The sequence below is a fragment of the Takifugu rubripes genome, chromosome 4 (assembly GCF_901000725.2).
Source record: "Takifugu rubripes chromosome 4, fTakRub1.2, whole genome shotgun sequence".
Lineage (NCBI taxonomy): Eukaryota > Metazoa > Chordata > Actinopteri > Tetraodontiformes > Tetraodontidae > Takifugu > Takifugu rubripes.
This window is the reverse complement of record NC_042288.1, coordinates 59189-80499: the sequence shown is the minus strand read 5'-3', so window position 1 is coordinate 80499 and position 21311 is coordinate 59189. Positions and strand designations below refer to the sequence as shown.

General features: G+C 46.5%; 2 long non-coding RNA genes across 2 annotated transcripts; both read left to right on the top strand.

Annotated features, from left to right (window-relative positions):
- The first annotated feature begins 3889 nt into the window (after positions 1-3889).
- Positions 3890-5663, top strand: LOC115249669 (uncharacterized). The gene is made up of 3 exons (XR_003888356.1): positions 3890-3911; positions 5234-5335; positions 5606-5663. It is a non-coding gene; the product is annotated as an uncharacterized lncRNA (long non-coding RNA).
- Positions 5664-7591: 1928 nt separating this feature from the next.
- Positions 7592-8892, top strand: LOC115249658 (uncharacterized). Its single transcript, XR_003888347.1, has 3 exons — positions 7592-7627; positions 8555-8731; positions 8842-8892. It is a non-coding gene; the product is annotated as an uncharacterized lncRNA (long non-coding RNA).
- Positions 8893-21311: the final 12419 nt, after the last annotated feature.

Below are 21311 nucleotides of genomic sequence, written 5' to 3'. Positions count from 1 at the left end.
CCGAGATAATTAGCCGCTTCCCCGTGTCCAGCAGACGGTCCACCAGGGAGATGAAGTCCTGCTTCAGAACCTCCGACTGCTGGAATTTGAGGTCGTTGATGCCGGCCTCCAGGACCAGCGTGGAGGCCGAGGGGTGCTGTGCACTCAGCTGCAGGGCCGAGGATGTAACCTCCGCAACACGGGGGGCACCGGGGTGACAGAAGGTCCGGCCGTCGTGCACCGCCACGTGCCTGACCACCTACAGTGATGGCCGCCTATGTCTCAGAAAGGAGTTGACTAGAGGAGTGTGGGTCTCCTTTTGTCCTACAATATTGCACTGGTGCTGAGTGACATGCAGCAGTAGAGTATTTTAGTTTCTCACACATACTGGAGGCCAGATGCACCGCAGGTGATCAAATACACACCATTACTAATGTGGGCCACCCCGTAGTTTCTCCCTCAAAAACCTTATTGACCTGGCGCCGTATCCACACTCTGTCTGTAGAAATCCCTGCAGCTTCTGGGCCTTGCAGCACAGAGAGGCTTGACCAACAGGTCTTTAACATTTGATATTTTTCTGTAGGCCGCAATGATTCGACAGTCAGAGAAGCTGGAGTGGATGCTCAAGGCTTTTAGACCCTTTAATAATGTCGCTGGACGGAAGTATGTGGTCACCAGGGGAATCATGGAGGAGAAACAGATAGTCCCGGTCTCAAGGAGCTCCTTAAGGGCCTTTCTCCAGAAGGAGCATGAGTCTCCTCTAGTGGAGAGGGCCCAGAAAAATGTCCTGGTGGCCTCCATGAAGTCTCCCTGGTGAATGCAGATTCTGTGAAATCTTGATAACTGTGACTTCAGCAGACCTTTAAAAACAAGTTGGGGGGGGGTTAGGGGAATGAGAGCTGTACTCCCAGTCTCTCACTACACAGACCACCGTCAGTGTAGCTTTGTATGAGAGATGAGGCGAGGCACCAAGGCCATAATCAGCTCTGGATGGACTGGTTCACGCTTGGACTGAGTCAAGATTTGATAGCTTGACTGATTCTTACAGTTTTTGATCAAACCCCCATCTGCTGATTCCAGGAGATCTTTAAAGGATCTCAGAGCTTCAGATTTATGAAGCCTGCTCAGCCCCCGGCAGCGCTGATGAAACCATTTCATTCCTTCAAAAAAGCAGAACATGAAGCTCCAGAAAAGGTTTTTGGAAGTGGGTAAAAGCGCCACTTTAAAGCCTCCACGCCTCAGAAAACATCCACCTTTAGGATGCCTGACTTTAGAGGATCGTCGGTTCGCTCCGAGCACAAGAACAAACATGTTTAACCTCAGTCCAAGAACATCTGACCTGAAATGATCAAAAAGCTTCAGCGTAAAAAGATGGTGGAGAGAAAGCTGCTGGGAGGTTCTCAGAAGAGAAGTGGCATTAAAGCCAGCTGGAAGAGTCCAGCCTGCTTCCTGCTCCTCCAAACAGGCGTCTCCACACCAACACTGAGGAACACGGGCTTCTGTTCTTCCTTCTTCTCTTCTGACTATTGTGTGTTTGATGAATGCAGCATCCACTCACTGCCCCCCCCCCCTCATTTACACTGCTCCTGGTTTCACAATGCTCCTCAGACAGATGCAACCAGAGACACTGATGCCGTCAGACAATAAACCGGAGTGTTTTTGTGTCCGGTTATTAACATGTTCCATGCTTTTCCTTCTGCAACTTTTTAGTATTTTTTAGATCCTCCTGTAATAAAGAACTAAAGGCTGACTGTTGTCACGTGACCCGTCTCCGTCTGTGTCAGATGATGGAACCTGCCTGGAACATCTGGTCCACAGAAAAAGCAAAACAGCTCACAGAACTGGTCCAGTTTAGACCCAAAAATGACAATAAATAATGAAAATGTGTGACACAGTAGAACAATGGACGAACTTTCTATTGGTCATTGACAGTTTCACTCATCATCATCAGAATTCATCAAAAATATTCAAACCAACAAACTACACACAGAACCGCAGAGTTTAGAGCTTAAAGGGAGCGACAGGTGAAGATTTAAAGCTCAACGCAGCTGAAGAAGTTCCAAAAAGGAGAAATATCATGTGGTGCTTTACCGCCACCCGGTGGACACGCGTGGAACTGCAGATCAATCAATCAATCAATCAATCAATCTTTATTTATATAGCGTCTTATACAATCAAAATTGTTTCAAGGCGCTTTCCAGAATCCCAGAGCCTGACCCCAGACAAGCAACAGTGGCAAGGAAAAACTCCCCTTTAACAGGAAGAAACCTTGAGCAGGACCAGGCTCATGTAGGGGGACCCTCCTGCTGATGGCCGGCTGGGTAAAGAGAGAGGAGAGGAGGGAGGACAGGTAGAGGATAGGATAGGTAGGAGAGGAGAGGGGTAGAGGAGAGGAGAGGTAGAGTGAAGGGGAGGTAGAGGAGAGGAGAAGGAGGAGGAGGGGAAAGAGGAGAGGAAAGAAGAGGAGAGGGAGAGGAAAAGGAGAAGGAGAGGAGAGGAGAGGGAGAGGAGAGGCACAGAGCACAGAAACACAAACAAAAAATATGCACAATCACTTCAACGGGGCCGGCGGTCATTATGCAGCTCCGATGGCAGTGATACCTGCAAATAAATAGAGGGGGGGGGGGGGGAGCAGAAAAACTACACAAGAATCAGCATAACTAGTCTGCTTGATGAGGAGAGGAAAGGAGAGGAGAGGAGAGGAAACCATGACCCAGTGGAGTGACAGAGGCCTGTCAGGTGATCATGTTTCCGGACCCCGGCAGCCTTGGCCTATAACAGCATAACTAAGATGTGACCTAACGATTAGACGACCCCCTAAGTATGATAATTTGTCTGTCTATGATAGTAGCTGGAACTACTGAATTAGTAACAGTAAGCTTTTTCAAAGAGGAAGGTTTTGAGTCTGATCTTAAAAGTAGCGATGGAGTCAGCCTCCCGTACCTGGACAGGGAGCTGGTTCCAAAGCAGGGGGGCCTGGTAGCTAAATGCTCGGCCCCCCATTCTACTCCTAGAAACTCTGGGAACCACAAGTAGACCAGCATTCTGAGAGCGGAGCGGTCTATTGGGCTGATAGGGTATCACTAGCTCCTCCAGGTAGGATGGAGCTAGGCCTCTGAGGACCTTGTAGGTCAGAAGAAGGGTTTTAAAAGTTATTCTAAATTTAACGGGCAGCCAATGAAGCGACACCAGTACAGGAGTAATGTGATCTCTTTTGTCAATACCTGTCAGAACTCTGGCTGCAGCATTTTGGATCAACTGGAGGCTTCTTAAAGAGTTGTTTGGACACCCTGATAATAAGGAGTTACAGTAGTCCAGCCTGGAAGTAACAAATGCATGGACTAACTTTTCAGCGTCAGGCTGCATCAGTAGCTTCCTGATCTTTGAGATGTTCCTCAAGTGAAACAATAGTTTCAGACAATAGTTAAACGCGCTCCGACACATTCTGACCTCTGCTGCTCCTCCTGGACTCCAGGGCTGCAGAAATATGCTGCTTTTACAAGTCTTTCAAATCTGTCAAGCATCATAAATCTTATTTATTTAGCTTGGTTGAATAATGGTGGAGAATGGTGTCCGAGAAGCGTCTTTATTTTAAAGTGAACAAGAACAGTTCGGTCCGCGTTCACAGAGAGGCGGAAAGACCTCGAGAGAGCCCAAAACAAGGAAAACTCTCAAAAATAGTCCAGCCACAGAAGTCAGGGTTTGGCGATGAGGACGAAAACACTCGGGAGTTCTGTCCTTAAATCTAACGGGAGATTGAAGAGAGACCGCAGGTGCGTGTGTCTGCGGGGCCAGCTGTGGCTGATGAGCGGCTCCTCCACGCCCCCTGCAGGTAGACACCAGCAACAACGGTCCCAGAAACTGGGAACCCAACAAACCAGTTTTTCAAAGTATTCCTTTCAGACTAAGCAGGAAGACTGAAGACCGACAAGGTGAGTGGAAACGAAGAGTATTGAATTGAAAAGAATTGACATTTGTGTTTGGAGATAAAATCAAGATTTGATTCAACTAGACATATTTAGTATTAGCACAAAATATCGTTATACATTATAAATGAATGGGTCTTATTTAACTTTCTTATAGTCTGGCTTTAGTTATAGTTGAATAGTCTTTCTAAGTGAAGTTTAGTTTATGTTTCTGCTCTTTGCTACTGATCCTAAAAGAACTTTAAACCCTCCCAGAATGCTTTAATGGTAGTAATATATACGCCATGAAGCTGTTGATTAGGTTTTAAAAGTTAAAGTGAAAGTATTCTGTTCAGACGAAGCAGGAAGAGCGACAAGCTGAGTGTAAAGTGAGTATTGTGCTGTTAACGTTGTTAGAGAGTCTTAACAGGTATTAACAACATTTTAAAACTTTTTTGTGACAGGTGAAAAGCTCTTAGAGTTATTAGAGCTGTTCAACAGTCCAGGTTACAGCTGGATATTTTGGTATTACCTGTCAAACAACATCTAATCGTGGGCAAGTTAGCATCTCTCAGCCGGACCAGTTTAAGACAATAAACTAAATAACTAAATCCACACAGGATCACAGGACACCAACAGGATTTTGGGTTCATGTTGCACGTTTTCTCACAGTGGTTTATTGTTCTATGTTGTGGAACCACTGTGAAAGAAATGCAGGAGTGGGTGTCATTTCTTTCATCTATTTTAAATAGAGCAGTGATCTTTGAGGACTTGGATCATAGAAATAATTGAAGAGGGGAACAAAGGAGGGAAGTTAAAAAGTCCTGACTAGTATGTTTATGTAGCACCAGATAATTTAGTGGCTGAGCTGAAGACAGTCCTTTCACCATGTTGGCCTGTGGAAAACCAGTGTTGTCAGGCCCGATGGACCAGCGTCCCCATCGTTGCCGGACCACCGTTGGCCACCAGTTGGGTTTTGGGATCAAAGTGGGGGCGTTTCCTGTATCCGGTTCTCCTCACGGATCCATGACTACAACATGTTGCTGCAAGTGCAGAGACGTTTGCTCTGGAAAGAACTTTAGAGCACAATCAGTGCTGCAGGATGAGGGGCTGGAAAAGGTGCCAGTTCTTTTCTCACTGCAGGGAACAGTTAAAAAAAGCAGCTTAAACTCTGAAAACATGAAAATGATACAGAGACATCATTGATTTATTGATTCAGTTGTTATCCAGAATGGATTAGAAATGTTCCTGTTTGATAAAAATGCAGTGAATTGGGATTATTTAACTCCAACCTCTCCAGATTATTTACCTTCATCACAGTCTCATCACTATTTCTGATGTTTCCTCAGGATGGACGAGGACAGAGCAGAGTCCACAGTGCCCAGCTGGGTGTCCCTGAAGAGTGACCATTCCAAATATAGACTAATATACTTCAGAAGTTCAGAGGAAATGTAAGAAAACTAAAGCGTGATGATGTGTTTGTGTGGCAGCTGTTAGTCACATTAACAGCAGCAGGTTGTGAGTTTATTATTGGAGATGTTTAACACTTAAACCTCAGACAGTCATATAGTTACAGACTTAATGTGAATATTGTTGATTAGAAACAAGAATCAGGTTTAAACTGGAAGATGAATTCAGACATAAATGCTGGAACAATATTGAGTCTTGATCAGGTTCTTTCATCCTATAAATCAAAGGACTAATAGAGATGTGTTTCATAGTGAGAGGGGGGAGCACATCCTATCAAACTGGGACCAGTCAGCTCCACCAGGAGAGTCCTCTTGTTCACAATCTGGAAGCAGATCTGGAGATGCTGAAATGAAGCCCAAACAAAGTAAAACTGTTCAATATGAGATTTAATTTGTGATGTCATGAATTTGGAGTTGTGTTGATGATTTATTACAGATGGAAATCATTGGTTTACTTATGTTCAGGAAGTGATCTGCAGGAGGTGATAGAAGGTCATAAGATGAGTCTGAAGAGAAGATGTGAACATGTGACTGAAGGAACTCATGAAGCAGGAAGTGGAACCCTGCTGAACAAGATCTACACTGAGCTCTACATCACTGAGGGACAAAGTGAGGAGGTGGACACGCAACATGAGGTGAGACAGCTTGAGAGAACCTCCCAGAAGAACATCCAGGACACTCCAATCAAGTGCCAGGACATCTTCAAAGTCTTATCTGAGCAACAGAGACACATCAGAGTGGTTCTGACCAACGGTGTCGCCGGCGTTGGAAAAACCTTCTCAGTGCAGAAGTTCAGTCTGGACTGGGCAGAAGGTTTGGAGAACCAAGACATCAGTCTGGTGCTTCCGCTCTCATGGAGGGAGCTGAACTTGATCAGAGATGAGCAGCACAGTCTTCTCTCACTGCTTCATGTTTTCCATCCAACATTACAGAAGATCAGAGCAGAAGATCTGACTGTCTGGAAACTTCTGTTCATCTTTGATGGCCTGGATGAAAGCAGATTTTCACTGGGTTTCAACAAGCATCAGGTCATCTCTGATGTCACACAAGTATCGTCAGTTGACGTGCTCCTGGTGAACCTCATCCAGGGGAACCTGCTTCCCTCAGCTCTCATCTGGATCACCTCCAGACCTGCAGCAGCCCATCAGATTCCTCCCTCGTGTGTTGACAGGATCACAGAAGTACGAGGCTTCACTGACTCCCAGAAGGAGGAGTACTTCAGGAGGAGGTTCAGTGATGAAGATCTGTCCAAGAGAATCATCTCACACATCAAGGCCTCCAGGAGCCTCCACATCATGTGTCTGATCCCAGTTTTCTGCTGGATCACTGCTATAGTTCTGGAGGACATGAAGACCAGAGACCAGAGAGGAGAGCTGCCCAAAACCCTGACTGACCTCTACTCACACTTCCTGAGGGTTCAAATAAAGAGGAAGAAGCAGAAGTATGGAGGAAAGCAGAGACCAGAGGAACTGACTGAGGCTGACAAAGAAAGTTGGGTCGGCTGGCGTTTGAACATCTGGAGAAAGGAAACATCATGTTCTACTCAGAAGACCTGGAGCGATGTGGACTGGACGTCTCCGAGGTGTCGGTGTACTCAGGAGTTTGTACAGAGATCTTCAAGAGAGAGAGTGTGATCTTCCAGAAATCAGTCTACTGCTTTGTTCATCTGAGTGTTCAGGAGTTTCTGGCTGCCGTCTTCATGTTCCACTGTTACACCATCAATAAAAGGATTATTGAGTCTTTCCCAAAATATTTGAAACCAAAGGACTTTTTCCGGTTTGCTGGGTTGTATAATTACGATCCAGCCACATCTCTTGATGACTTCCTCAGGAGAGAACTAATGAAATCTCTTGAAAGTGAAAATGGCCACCTGGACTTGTTTGTTCGCTTCCTTCATGGTCTCTCTCTGGAGTCCAATCAGAGGATCTTGGGTGGATTGTTGGATCAGACGGAGAACCACCCAGAAACCATCCAGAAGGTCCTCAACAACCTGAAGGAGGTGAACAGTGATGAATTCTCCCCAGAGAGAAGCATCAACATCTTCCACTGTCTGATGGAGATGAAGGATCAGTCAGTCCATCAGGAGATCCAAGAGTTCCTGAAGTCAGGGGAGATATCAGAGAGGAGACTGTCAGTGATCCACTGTTCAGCTCTGGCCTACCTGCTGCAGATGTCAGAGGAGGTTCTGGATGAGCTGAACCTGCAGCAGTACATCACCTCAGTGGAGGGACGACGTCGCCTGATTCCAGCTGTGAGGAACTGCAGGAAGGCCGAGTAAGTAAAGATTTCTGGGGCCGGACATCGGCGTTTAAATCAAGCGAGTGGATCATGTCAGGTAGCAATACCCCCTCCAGTGGTCATTCCTTCAATTCTTTATCTCCATTGCAGCGTCCATAAATTAAAAACAACAACAATTCATCCAGAAATGTTCAACACTGGCTGGATATAAGTTCAAAGGTCAATCCAGACAAACCAACATAAGGCAGGAATAATAGGAGCCACAAGTTAACTGACTATCATGAAATTACTGTCATGTCATTAAATCACTTTTGTTTGTTTGTATACATCGTATTCTAACGACAGAAAAACACATTTTAACTAATGACACATAACTATTTTGCTTCATTTGTTCAACGTAAAAACAGCCGGCCTCGTTGGTTTAAATGGGTGTTTTAGGTCTTTGTGGCGGTTCCGTTTGGAGCCTTTATGTGACCCACAAAGTTGTTTGAGCCTTTCCACACCCGTTAGGTGGCAACTTCATCACTAGCAACAAAAGGTGCAGTGAAAATGATTTGAAGGGAAACAGGCAGATAGAACAGAAGCTGAGGGCAATCGATGCAACCAGAGACTCTGATGTCATCGATCGGATCGCTGAATTAAGACTTGACGCACCATCGTACAAATTGGATGAAATGCAAAATATCCAAAGAGCCGATAGACAGATAAAAAGATCCACGTTTCTTTAAACCATTTGCTATAATCATTTTAAATATTGAGTAATTATGAGCTGTTTTAAAATAAGACAAATGTTGAGAATAATTCAGTTGCATTTCAGATCTGATGGTCGTTCAAACTGTTGCTCTACGGTGTTGAATTGAGCTTTTCCAGGAAATGAGCTACATTTGTGTTGAGGTAGATTCTCAGATAAGTTGATGAGAAATCCCAAAGTTTGACTCACTATTTTTGTTTCATACACAACAGACTGGCTGGTAGTTTTCTTTCAACGAGTGATTGGGAAGTTGTGGCCTCAGCAATGACGTCAAACCCTTCTCATCTACGGGAGCTGAGCTTAAGCAACAACCAAAGTCTGACAGATGATGCAGTAAAGTTACTGTCTTCTGCAATGATGCATCCAAACTGCAGACTGGAGACGCTCAGGTCAGGAGGCCTCTGTTGGTCTTTTCTAAATTTCTTTACATTTTCTGCTTTTCTCTTCATTTTCTGATTTAGAAATGTGTTTTTATTTGCCCCATTTATTCCTTTTCCAGGCTGGTGAACTGCAGTTTATCAGAGATCAGCTGTGGCTCTCTGGCCTCGGCGCTGAGGTCCAATCCCTCCCATCTGAGGGTTCTGTACCTGAGTGAGAACCAGCTGCAGGATCCAGGGGTGAAGCAGCTCTGTGGTTTTCTCCAGGATCCTCTCTGTAAGCTGGAGACTCTCAGGTCAGTCAGAGATGATCCAGTACTTTCCCAGGTGTAACTAGTTAGACAATAACTGTTTCCATGTTTGATCTTTGTTATAAACGTAGTGTTACAGTTCTCAGAAAAAAGACCACACAGGACAGATTTGCAGTATTAAATTGGTTGTGGAAATCTGTCCCATGTGAGGATGGTCATCAATGACTAGAAAGGAAGTATCAGTTGTAGATTTGTCTTGTTTTATTTTAGGCTGGCCACAAAACCGCCCAAACATTCAGACCAATCAAAAATGGTTCTTCCTGTCTTTTAAAGATCAGAAGGAAAACTAGAAACCCCAAAAAGAAAGCTGCTGCAGTGTGCCATGCCCCTTCTCTCCTGAGAAAAGCCATCCCAAAAAAGAGAAAAGCCCAAGTGTGAAGTGAGCCCCCTGTTAAACCTTGGTACCGAAAGCCTGCAGTCATTCTCATCTGAGGTGGCTTCATTCCAGCCAGAAGCCCAAACCTGCCTCCCTCTTAAAGGGGCAGCAGGTCAGTCCAACCACAGAAACCTTCATGAAGATCTGAAGCTTTCAGCATCCACAATTGTTGCACCTCACTTCCATTGGAGTCCAAATCAGAAGTCAACAAGTTGATTCTACACCGATTCTACACAATGCAACCATTTTAAAAAGGTTTCCATCCATACGTTTTCACACATTTTTATATAAATCTGTTTGTTCATCGCCTCCTTCTGTTGTAATGGTCATTAAAGAAAATGACCTTATTTGAGTTTTTCTCCTCACAAATATGACTTTCTATGAACGATGCAATAAATGCAGCTTGCAATCTAAGACAATATGGAAGTATGTGTATATAATAGTAGTGGAAGGAGCTCATAAAATAATACATTTGCTCTTCTCATCGAATCTTTCTATGTTATTAAAGAAAAACCTGCTCTTAGTCAACAACATCTAAGAGATCAGCCAAAAATCCTAATTTTATATAATCTAATATAAAACAGGAGAGAAGAGTCTTTCTGCAGAGACCCTGGTGGCAGGAATGCAGAAGTATCACCTGCTCAACTTGGAAGGTGGAGCAGAAACCACCAGCTGAGAAGGTCCTCAGCGAGAGGAAGTGGTGGAGAACCATGAAACTTGCTAAGATCCACCTCAGCTCCAGAGACGGGCTGAGCTGGAGCTGTGGCACCAGGTATCGCCCAGAAGAGCCTCCAACAAACAAGCTCTTCTCTTGGGAGGAGAGGGCTTTGAATCTCAGCTCAGTGTGCTTGTCTCTAGTAGGTGGCAGCTGCACCTTTTCCTGAGCTCCTTGTTGATGCCCTGAGGGGAATTGATGCTCCTGCAATGTTCTCTGGCAGCATTGAGCTTGCAGTGGGGCAATCAAACACACTGTGGGGGGGCTCTCTTTCCTTCTCTCATCTGGAGAACAAGTGACACCAGCTGCCAATCATTGTTGGAGAAATGTGCAGTCAGGGGAACTATGCGTCCAGACTATAGCCACCCTTCCAGCATCCAGCAGTGTCTAAAACCTTTGATTTGGTTTCACCAGAGAGTGTAGGGATTGCAGGGTCGCTGCAGCATCGCCCACAAGCTATCAGGAGTGGGTCGCTTTGTCCCAACTCCTGACAAGAGTTGAGCTATTGAGAAATGTGGTTTCACAAACTTGGAAGGTATTTTGACCTACACACACTTTACATACGGTGTAGATCTTGTCCAACCGCCCTGAAAGAACCCAAAATAGGAACATACGGCAGATAAGCCGGTGCAGGACCAGAGGTTTGTTGCTTGGAAGCTGTGTTTTGCTCTGGTACATGTTGATTTTTATTTGTCTTCTCTCAAAATAATTGTTATTTTAGCCTAAGTCGCTGCAGTTTATCAGAGACCAGCTGTGATTCTGTGGCCTCAGCTCTGAAGTCCAACCTCTCCCATCTGAGGGTTCTGGACCTGAGTTGGAACCACCTGCAGGATCCAGGAGTGAAGCGGCTCTGTTCTGGACTGGAGAGTCCAAACTGTAAACTGGAGAGGCTCAGGTCAGTCTTCATTTTTCTACCTATATACCAGCTGCTAAGATGGTGAAGTGAGGCTGTTCTCAACACTGCTGTGATGCACCACATTAAAAAAATTCCTTGGAATATCGTGAATTCAGGTCTGACCCAACTAAGAACTAACGTAGGTTTAGTACTGACGCAGATAACATGCAGACCTGCACCGTATAACCTCATCCTGCATTTTTCAGATTGCTTTGCTGCAGCTTGTCAGAGATCAGCTGTGGCTCTCTGGCCTCGGCGCTGAGGTCCAATCCCTCCCATCTCAGAGAACTGGACCTGAGTCAGAACAAGCTGCAGGATTCAGGAGTGAAGCTGCTCTGTGGTTTTCTCCACTTTCCAAACTGCCGACTGGAAACTCTGAGGTAAACACCATTCTCAAAAATGTCCATTATTCCATCCGAGGGTCCTCACACTTTCTGAGTGTGTGTGTTGTGCCCAGTTCCTTCAGGAGGGGGGGCCACACGGGGACCACTTATTCATGATAAACTGATTTAAGGACAATGAAAAAGCCGACAGATGGTAACCAAAATTAGACAAAACTAGGTGAGGGTGCCTGGTAGACACCAGCCAACGAGGAGGGAGATGGTGAGGGAGACAGGAAGTCATCTAAGACAGGTTGTGCCTTTAAAGATGAGCCACAGGTGAGATGGATCTCCATGATGAGATGGGAGGGAAAGAGGTGGGAGAACCTGGGAAGAGTGAGGGCCAGAACAATATATATTCTCCTCTGGAACAGTGCAAACCTGAGAGGTTGGAATTGTGGTAATTACATATTACTATCATTTTTTAACCTGGAACTAAATTAAATATTTACAGATCATGCCTTTGATTAACCTTTCAGATGAATACTGGTTTCACTTATAACCTTATAAAAGTTTCCCTTCTTTATTTAGATTGATTAACTGCAGTTTATCAGAGATCAGCTGTGACTCTCTGGCCTCGGCGCTGAGGTCCAATCCCTCCCATCTCAGAGAACTGGACCTGAGTCAGAACCAGCTGCAGGATTCAGGAGTGAAGCTGCTCTGTGGTTTTCTCCAGGATCCAAACTGCCGACTGGAAACTCTGGGGTAAACACCATTCTCAAAAATGTCCATTATTCCATCCGAGGGTCCTCACACTTTCTGAGTGTGTGTGTTGTGCCCAGTTCCTTCAGGAGGGAGGGCCACACGGGGACCACTTATTCATGATAAATTGATTTAAGGACAATGAAAAAGCCGACAGATCGTATCCAAAATTAGACAAAACTAGGTGAGGGTGCCTGATAGACACCAGCCAACGAGGAGGGAGATGGTGAGGGAGACAGGAAGTCATCTAAGACAGGTTGTGCCTTTAAAGATGAGCCACAGGTGAGATGGATCTCCATGATGAGATGGGAGGGAAAGAGGTGGGAGAACCTGGGAAGAGTGAGGGCCAGAACAATATATATTCTCCTTTGGAACAGTGCAAACCTGAGAGGTTGGAATTGTGGTAATTACATATTACTATCATTTTTAACCTGTAACTAAATTAAATATTTACAGATCATGCCTTTGATTAACCTTTCAGATGAATACTGGTTTCACTTATAACCTTATAAAAGTTTCCCTTCTTTATTTAGATTATGGGACTGCAGTTTATCAGAGATCAGCTGTGACTCTCTGGCCTCGGCGCTGAGGTCCAATCCCTCCCATCTCAGAGAACTGGACCTGGGTTACAACTTTCTGCAGGATCCAGGAGTGAAGCTGCTCTGTGGTTTTCTCCACTTTCCAAACTGCCGACTGGAAACTCTGAGGTAAACACCATTCTCAAAAATGTCCATTATTCCATCCGAGGGTCCTCACACTTTCTGAGTGTGTGTGTTGTGCCCAGTTCCTTCAGGAGGGAGGGCCACACGGGGACCACTTATTCATGATAAATTGATTTAAGGACAATGAAAAAGCCGACAGATGGTAACCAAAATTAGACAAAACTAGGTGAGGGTGCCTGGTAGACACCAGCCAACGAGGAGGGAGATGGTGAGGGAGACAGGAAGTCATCTAAGACAGGTTGTGCCTTTAAAGATGAGCCACAGGTGAGATGGATCTCCATGATGAGATGGGAGGGAAAGAGGTGGGGAGAACCTGGGAAGAGTGAGGGCCAGAACAATATAGATTCTCCTTTGGAACAGTGCAAACCTGAGAGGTTGGAATTGTGGTCATTACATATTACTATCATTTTTAACCTGTAACTAAATTAAATATTTACAGATCATGCCTTTGATTAACCTTTCAGATTAATACTGGTTTCACTTATAACCTTATAAAAGTTTCCCTTCTTTATTTAGATTAAGTGGCTGCAGCTTATCAGAGATCAGCTGTGGCTCTCTGGCCTCGGCGCTGAGGTCCAATCCCTCCCATCTCAGAGAACTGGACCTGAGTGGGAACCAGGTGCAGGATTCAGGAGTGAAGCTGCTGTCTGCTCTCGTAGAGAATCCACACTATGGGCTGGAGACATTGATTCAGTAGCTGGTTGAAGCCAGTCAACTCCCGCTCATCTGCTGCATCACTCACTGACCACTGGTGAAGAGCATCTGTGGAAACATCTGCCGTCTACTCCCTCCATAGATGAAGAATTCAGTTTTTAAAAAGCGCTGGTGGACTTTCAGGAGATCAGTCGATGGTCGACAAAGCAGAAGCAGCTTCGCCTTGAAGTTAAATTAGTTCCTGGTATCACACAATGCATCTTTATAAAGTTCTAAATGGCTCCTCGGCCACTCTTAGAAGCATGGAAACATTCTCTTAATTGTCTCTTCAAATGTCTGTATTATACGTTACTATTTCTCATCATGCCTTCAGAATCTTTAGGGTTTAGTATTTACTGTCTCTGTGACATGGAGCATTGGAATATTTCAGCTGCAGCCAGCAAAAACCCATCAGAATGACGGCTATCGGTGGGAACCGCAGGTCATTTGACTTTAGTCAGTCTGTTCAATGTTATAGGATTTATTGCAATCTAATAAAAACTATGAATAAATGTGGGAAATAGGAAATAAAAAGAAGCAAAATGACCAAATAAATCTCCCATGAATAGTGTAAATTTAAAGATGTCAAGAATGGAATATCAGCTTAAATTTAATCAAACATAAGGTGAAAAGGCCTCCTTTAAGTTTACTGCAAAAATAAACACTAAATCAAGAGCGACACGCCCCAAAAACGTCTCATTCTCTGTTCTGTCTCCATTCATTCTTTTATATTCTCTTAAGATAATGGGGACGGGGTCGTGTGATAACAAAACAACCTAACTGGGGACTATACTCTTTGATCACTTTTACATTTATGATTAAGGATTCTTCTATGCTCAGAACAAAGTCTTACTATAGCAGATGTCTTTCAGATAATGCTGTAGCTAAGTTTAAGGAAGTGATCCCTGTGCTGATCCCAGGACCACCGTGTGTTTCCCCAGGGATCAATCATTATAATCTTAGCCCTGCTGAGGTTGACTCTATTGCTGAAGGTGCAGCAACCTCACTGAGAATCACGCTTGATTCTGTTGCCCCCCTGAAAAAGAAAATAGTAAATCAGAGGAGGTGTGCCCCCTGGTATAATTCACATATCAGGACCCTCAAGCAGAAAGTGCGAAGACTGGAAAGGGAAAGGAAGTGGCATTCTTGTAAGATAGACAGCTACCATGTAGCCTGGAAAGACTGTCTATTAGTTTACAAAAAGGCCCTTCGCAAGGCTAGAACAGCTTATTTTTCTTCTTTGATTGAGGAAAATAAGAACAACCCCAGGTTTCTCTTCAGCACTGTGGCCAAATTAACCAAGAGTCACAGTGTTTTAGATCCACGTATCCCTTCTTCCCTTAGTGGTGAAGACTTCATGAGCTTCTTCACTGATAAAGTTCTAGCTATCAGAGAGAAAGCTAACCAGGCCATCCCTACAACTGGACCATCACCAGATGTGCCGACTGTGGGAACATACAGGGTCTCCAACGAGCCCTTAAGCTCCTTCAGCCCTATATATTTTTCTGAGGCGTCATCGCTAATTCAGAAATCCAAGACCACTACGTGTCTTTTAGATCCCATCCCAACACACCTGTTGAAGGATGTTCTACCACTGATAGGCAGTTCTATCCTGGACCAGATCAATGGTTCTTTAGTGTCAGGTTATGTACCCCGGTCCTACAAGGTGGCAGTGATTAAGCCGTTGCTTAAAAAACCATCACTGGATCCTGATGTCTTGGCAAATTATAGGCCAATATCCAACCTTCCTTTTATCTCTAAAGTTCTAGAGAAGGTGGTGGTGACTCAGTTACTGGAGCACCTGCAGAGGAACAGCCTGTTTGAGATGTTTCAGTCAGGCTTTAGAGCTCACCACAGCACAGAAACAGCACTTCTTAAAGTCACTAATGATCTTCTCATAGCTTCCGATCATGGACTGGTCTCTATGCTGGTTCTGCTGGACCTCAGTGCTGCTTTTGATACAGTTGATCATAGCATCCTGTTACAGAGACTGGAACATGTGATTGGGATTAAAGGGACAGCACTAGACTGGTTTAGATCATACTTATCTGATAGATACCAGTTTGCCCATGTCCACGGCGTTCCCTCCTCATACAGTAGGGTTAGCCATGGAGTTCCTCAAGGTTCCGTACTCGGACCAATCCTCTTCACATTGTACATGCTTCCCTTAGGGAACATTATTCGGCAGCATGGGATAAATTTTCATTGTTATGCTGATGACACTCAGCTTTATTTATCCATGAAACCAGAGGAGACAGAGAAGTTAGTGAAGCTTCAGACCTGTCTTAAAGACATAAAGTCCTGGATGTCTTCAAATTTCCTCCTCCTTAACCCAGGAAAAAGTGAGGTCATGGTGTTTGGTCCTGAACCTCTCAGGGATAGATTAGATCACATGATCACTCTAGATGGTATCTCATTAACATCTAGTCTCTCTGTGAGGAATCTAGGAGTAACTTTTGATCAAAATCTCTCCTTCAGCTCACACATTAAATTAGTCTCTAGAAGTGCCTTTTTTCACTTGAGGAACATCTCAAAGATCAGGAAGCTACTGATGCAGCCTGACGCTGAAAAGTTAGTCCATGCATTTGTTACTTCCAGGCTGGACTACTGTAACTCCTTATTATCAGGGTGTCCAAACAACTCTTTAAGAAGCCTCCAGTTGATCCAAAATGCTGCAGCCAGAGTTCTGACAGGTATTGACAAAAGAGATCACATTACTCCTGTACTGGTGTCGCTTCATTGGCTGCCCGTTAAATTTAGAATAACTTTTAAAACCCTTCTTCTGACCTACAAGGTCCTCAGAGGCCTAGCTCCATCCTACCTGGAGGAGCTAGTGATACCCTATCAGCCCAATAGACCGCTCCGCTCTCAGAATGCTGGTCTACTTGTGGTTCCCAGAGTTTCTAGGAGTAGAATGGGGGGCCGAGCATTTAGCTACCAGGCCCCCCTGCTTTGGAACCAGCTCCCTGTCCAGGTACGGGAGGCTGACTCCATCGCTACTTTTAAGATCAGACTCAAAACCTACCTCTTTGAAAAAGCTTACTGTTACTAATTCAGTAGTTCCAGCTACTATCATAGACAGACAAATTATCATACTTAGGGGGTCGTCTAATCGTTAGGTCACATCTTAGTTATGCTGTTATAGGCCAAGGCTGCCGGGGTCCGGAAACATGATCACCTGACAGGCCTCTGTCACTCCACTGGGTCATGGTTTCCTCTCCTTTCCTCTCCTCATCAAGCAGACTAGTTATGCTGATTCTTGTGTAGTTTTCTGCTCCCCCCCCCCCTCTATTTATTTGCAGGTATCACTGCCATCGGAGCTGCATAATGACCGCCGGCCCCGTTGAAGTGATTGTGCATATTTTTTGTTTGTGTTTCTGTGCTCTGTGCCTCTCCTCTCCCTCTCCTCTCCTCTCCTCTCCTTCTCCTTTTCCTCTCCCTCTCCTCTTCTTTCCTCTCCTCTTTCCCCTCCTCCTCCTTCTCCTCTCCTCTACCTCCCCTTCACTCTACCTCTCCTCTCCTCTACCCCTCTCCTCTCCTACCTATCCTATCCTCTACCTGTCCTCCCACCTCTCCTCTCTCTTTACCCAGCCGGCCATCAGCAGGAGGGTCCCCCTACATGAGCCTGGTCCTGCTCAAGGTTTCTTCCTTTTAAAGGGGAGTTTTTCCTTGCCACTGTTGCTTGTCTGGGGTCAGGCTCTGGGATTCTGGAAAGCGCCTTGAAACAATTTTGATTGTATAAGACGCTATATAAATAAAGATTGATTGATTGATATATTTTTGTTGCAAGAACTTTGGCTCTTCAGAAGTTTCTATGTTGGCTTCCACAGATTGTGCATCCACTAGAAACTCAGTGTTTTTGAGGAACTACCAGGAGTGGCTGGAGTGGAGCCCAATGACGCTATAGCTACATATAGCTACATATTGAAGAGAATTATTTTATCTTGTTAGCATCTTTTATCTTATTAGCATGTGTTATACTATATGTTTTTGTTTTATGTTACAGTTAGTTCAGAAGTTAGGGATAGTATATAATCCTTAGTAGGAATACACATAAGCAAGTCAGTTGACCCTTCTTTGACATGAATACTGCTTAGACAGTTGGAGCCAGGCAGACAGGAAATGGTAGACGCCCATCGTAAAACATGACAGCATAATTTACTGGTGATTGATAAGTTCCTGGACAGGAATATGACCTCTGACCTGGCCATCTGAGAAGACAATGGAGAAGAAGGACTGCACCAACACCAGATGAGGCAGGAAGAAGAAGATGAAGTCACCCAAGAAGAATTGGACTGAATTAGCATCAATAATTACATATGTCTTTCTATAAAAGACTGAGTCAAGGGATAGTTAGGTGGTCAGACTTCGTGCCCTGACAATTAACTCTGTTGTTGGTAGGGTTATGAACTGGCCCGGAGCTCTGTAATAATTGTATCTTGAATTGATTCTATTTGCTAAATACATTTTGAAATTGACATTTGTTTACTTGAAGTCTTCATTTAAAGAACACGCGGATTGGCAGTGAGAGGTACTGCAATCCAGCAATTTGGTGACCCCGACGTGATGAAGACAGAGAAGTCATCTGAGGCAAAGAATTCAACAACGGTCACTTCGGAGGACAACTGACGACAAAGGGATCCCTGATAAAAGGTAAGCAGTGTCAGGTTCCCAGTTTCTGGGAACTCTTTTGCAGGGTTTCTCCTGCGGGGGGCGTGGTGGAGCCATGCTTCAGCCACAGGTGGTGCCGGGGACTGGTGCACCTGCAGACTATCAGCAATCAAGCCACCTATTTATGGACTGTTCTCACGGGTGGCCAGCGTTGGCATGTCTTGTCTGTTTCGGAAGACCCCAGCTACACTCACTTGAACTATAGTACAACTTTTTCCTTCGTGAATTACTTTTGTACCCGTTCCTCGGACTGTTCGTTTATCTATATCCTTCGTGGTCTGCTTTTGACTCCGCTCGGAATTTTTGTTGTAAGTTTTCTTTTTTCTGTTTGGGTGAGGAACGGAGTCGTGGTCAACACGCATTTTGAGTTGCGCGATTTTGTGTGAACAGAAATAAAGCTTCACGGAATACGATACGCCACTGTGTCCTGCCTGCTTTCGGGTCCTAACACAACCGCTCGTAACATTACATGCCAACCAACATGGATCTGGCGGACCAGGACGCAGTGCGCCGAACATTGGAGGCTCAGGGAAGGTTGCTGGGTCAACACGACCAGCTCCTCACCGACATCTGGACCTCTCTCCAGACTCTTAATGCCAGCGTGACGGCCCTGCTTGCCTCGGGACGAGCGGAGCTGGTCCCGCCTCCGACCCCCGCGGAGGCGCCGAGAGTTGCGTCACAGCTGTTCACTGCTGCACCACGGGAGCCCCACGTCCCGGTCCCGGAGCGATATTCCGGAGAGGCAGGTGCGTGTGCCTCATTCTTGCTCCAGTGCTCGCTGGTTTTTGACCTCCAACCCCTCACCTACCCCAGCGACAGGGCAAAGATTGCCTTCATGGTGAACCTACTCTCTGGGAGAGCGGCGCAATGGGCCACAGCCGTGTTGGAGAACCAGACCCCCGCGTCCTCTAGTTTTCCGTTTTTTACGGCCGAATTAAGACGGGTTTTTGATCATCCCATTCAGAGCAGCGAAGCGTCCTCCCAAATTCTGTCCCTGCGCCAGGGGCCCAGTTCTGTCGCTGACTACTCAATTCGTTTCCGTATCCTTGCTGCCCGAAGCGGCTGGAACGACGCAGCGCTTCAGGGAGTTTTTACACAGGGGCTTTCCGACGACCTGAAGGACGAGTTAGCAGTGAGGGAGCAGCCGGAGACCTTGGAGGCGCTCATTGGTCTGGCTACTCGATTGGACAATCGACTTCGGGAGCGACGCCGACAGAGGATGAGCGAGCGGACGGTGAGACCTTCTGGGAGGTTCTCCAGGCTGAGGGAGACCACCGGGGACTCGTCTGCCTTCGTCCCTGTTCCAGCGCCTGAGGCTTCAACCTGCGAGCCAATGCAGTTGGGTCGAACACGTCTAACCCAGTCGGAACGTCTGCGCCGGCGCTCAGCTGGGTTGTGCGCCTATTGTGGCCACGCAGGCCACCTCCTCGACGACTGCCCGGTGCGGCCAAAAGATTAAGCTCGTCAACACCGGCAGGAGTGCTGGCGAGCGGATCCTCCTCCTGCTCACCCCCCGTCCGTCTAACCCTCTCCGGCACGCTCCTTTGGGGGCAGGAGTCGGTGCCAACTACCTTCCTGGTGGATTCGGGTGCAGACGGCAACTTCATTAGCCAGGACCTGGCCCGGCAGGTTCGTCTTCCCCTCGAGACGCTGCCCGAACCAAAGACCATTCTGGGTCTCGACGGAGAGGTCCTGGCTAGGATTACCCACCGGACCCAGGCAATCACCCTCATCATCTCTGGTAATCATCGGGAACAGATCCACTTCTTCCTCATCCGCTCCTCCTCATCCCCTGGAGTTCTCGGGTCCCCATGGCTGGCCCTACACAACCCTCAGTTTGACTGGCCAACTGGGAGGCTGGTGAGCTGGAGCGTTAACTGCCACACCAACTGTTTGCGTTCGGCGGTCACCTCCTTGTCAGGGTCTTCGGCACCTGCCCAGGAGATTCCCGATTTGTCCCAGGTTCCGAGGGATTACCATGACCTAGGCGAGGTCTTCTGCAAGCAGCGGGCGCTCTCCCTTCCGCCCCATCGGCCCTATGACTGTGCCATCGATCTCCTCCCCGGGGCCACGTTACCGTCGAGCCGACTCTACAACCTCTCCAGGGCGGAACGGGAGGCGATGGAGAATTATATTGGAGAGTCCCTAGCTTCTGGCCTGATCAGACCCTCCTCTTCTCCAGTTGGTGCTGGTTTTTTCTTCGTACAGAAGAAGGATGGAACCCTGCGTCCCTGCATCGATTATCGGTCCCTGAACGAAATCACAATCAAAAATAAGTATCCACTGCCCCTCCTCGACGCGGCCTTCGCTCCTCTACACCGGGCCCAGGTTTTTTCTAAATTAGACCTTCGGAGCGCATACCATCTTGTGCAGATTCGAGAAGGGGATGAGTGGAAAACAGCCTTCAACACCCCTTTGGGCCATTTTGAGTATCTGGTGATGCCGTTTGGACTCACCAACGCCCCCGCTGTGTTTCAGGCCCTTATCAACGACGTGCTCCGGGACATGTTAAATAAGTTCATCTTCGTATACCTGGACGACATCCTGATCTTTTCCGAGTCTGAGGAGGAGCACGTCCAGCATGTCCGGCTCGTTCTCCAACGGCTCCTGGAGAACCGACTTTTTGTTAAAGCGGAGAAATGCGACTTCCACACCACCTCCATCTCTTTCCTGGGCTTCGTGGTGGCGCGAGGACAGCTTTCGCCAGACCCAGCCAAGGTGAGGGCGGTAATGGAATGGCCAACTCCTTCCTCCCGTAGGCAGTTGCAGCAGTTCCTGGGCTTCGCTAATTTCTACCGTCGCTTCATCCGCGACTACAGCAAGGTGGCCGCCCCGCTCACCAGGCTCACTTCCACTCTACTTAGCTTCCGCTGGACTCCCGAGGCCGAAACTGCTTTCAACAGACTGAAGGTCCTGTTCTCGTCGTCACCTATTCTCACTCACCCCGACCCCAGTCGGCAGTTCGTGGTTGAGGTGGACGCTTCAGATATGGGAGTTGGGGCCGTCCTGTCCCAAAGGAGCGGGGAGGACCAGAAGCTCCATCCGTGTGCCTTTTTTAGTCACCGGCTTTCACCCGCAGAACGGAATTATGACGTGGGAAATAAGGAGCTCCTGGCCGTGGTCCTGG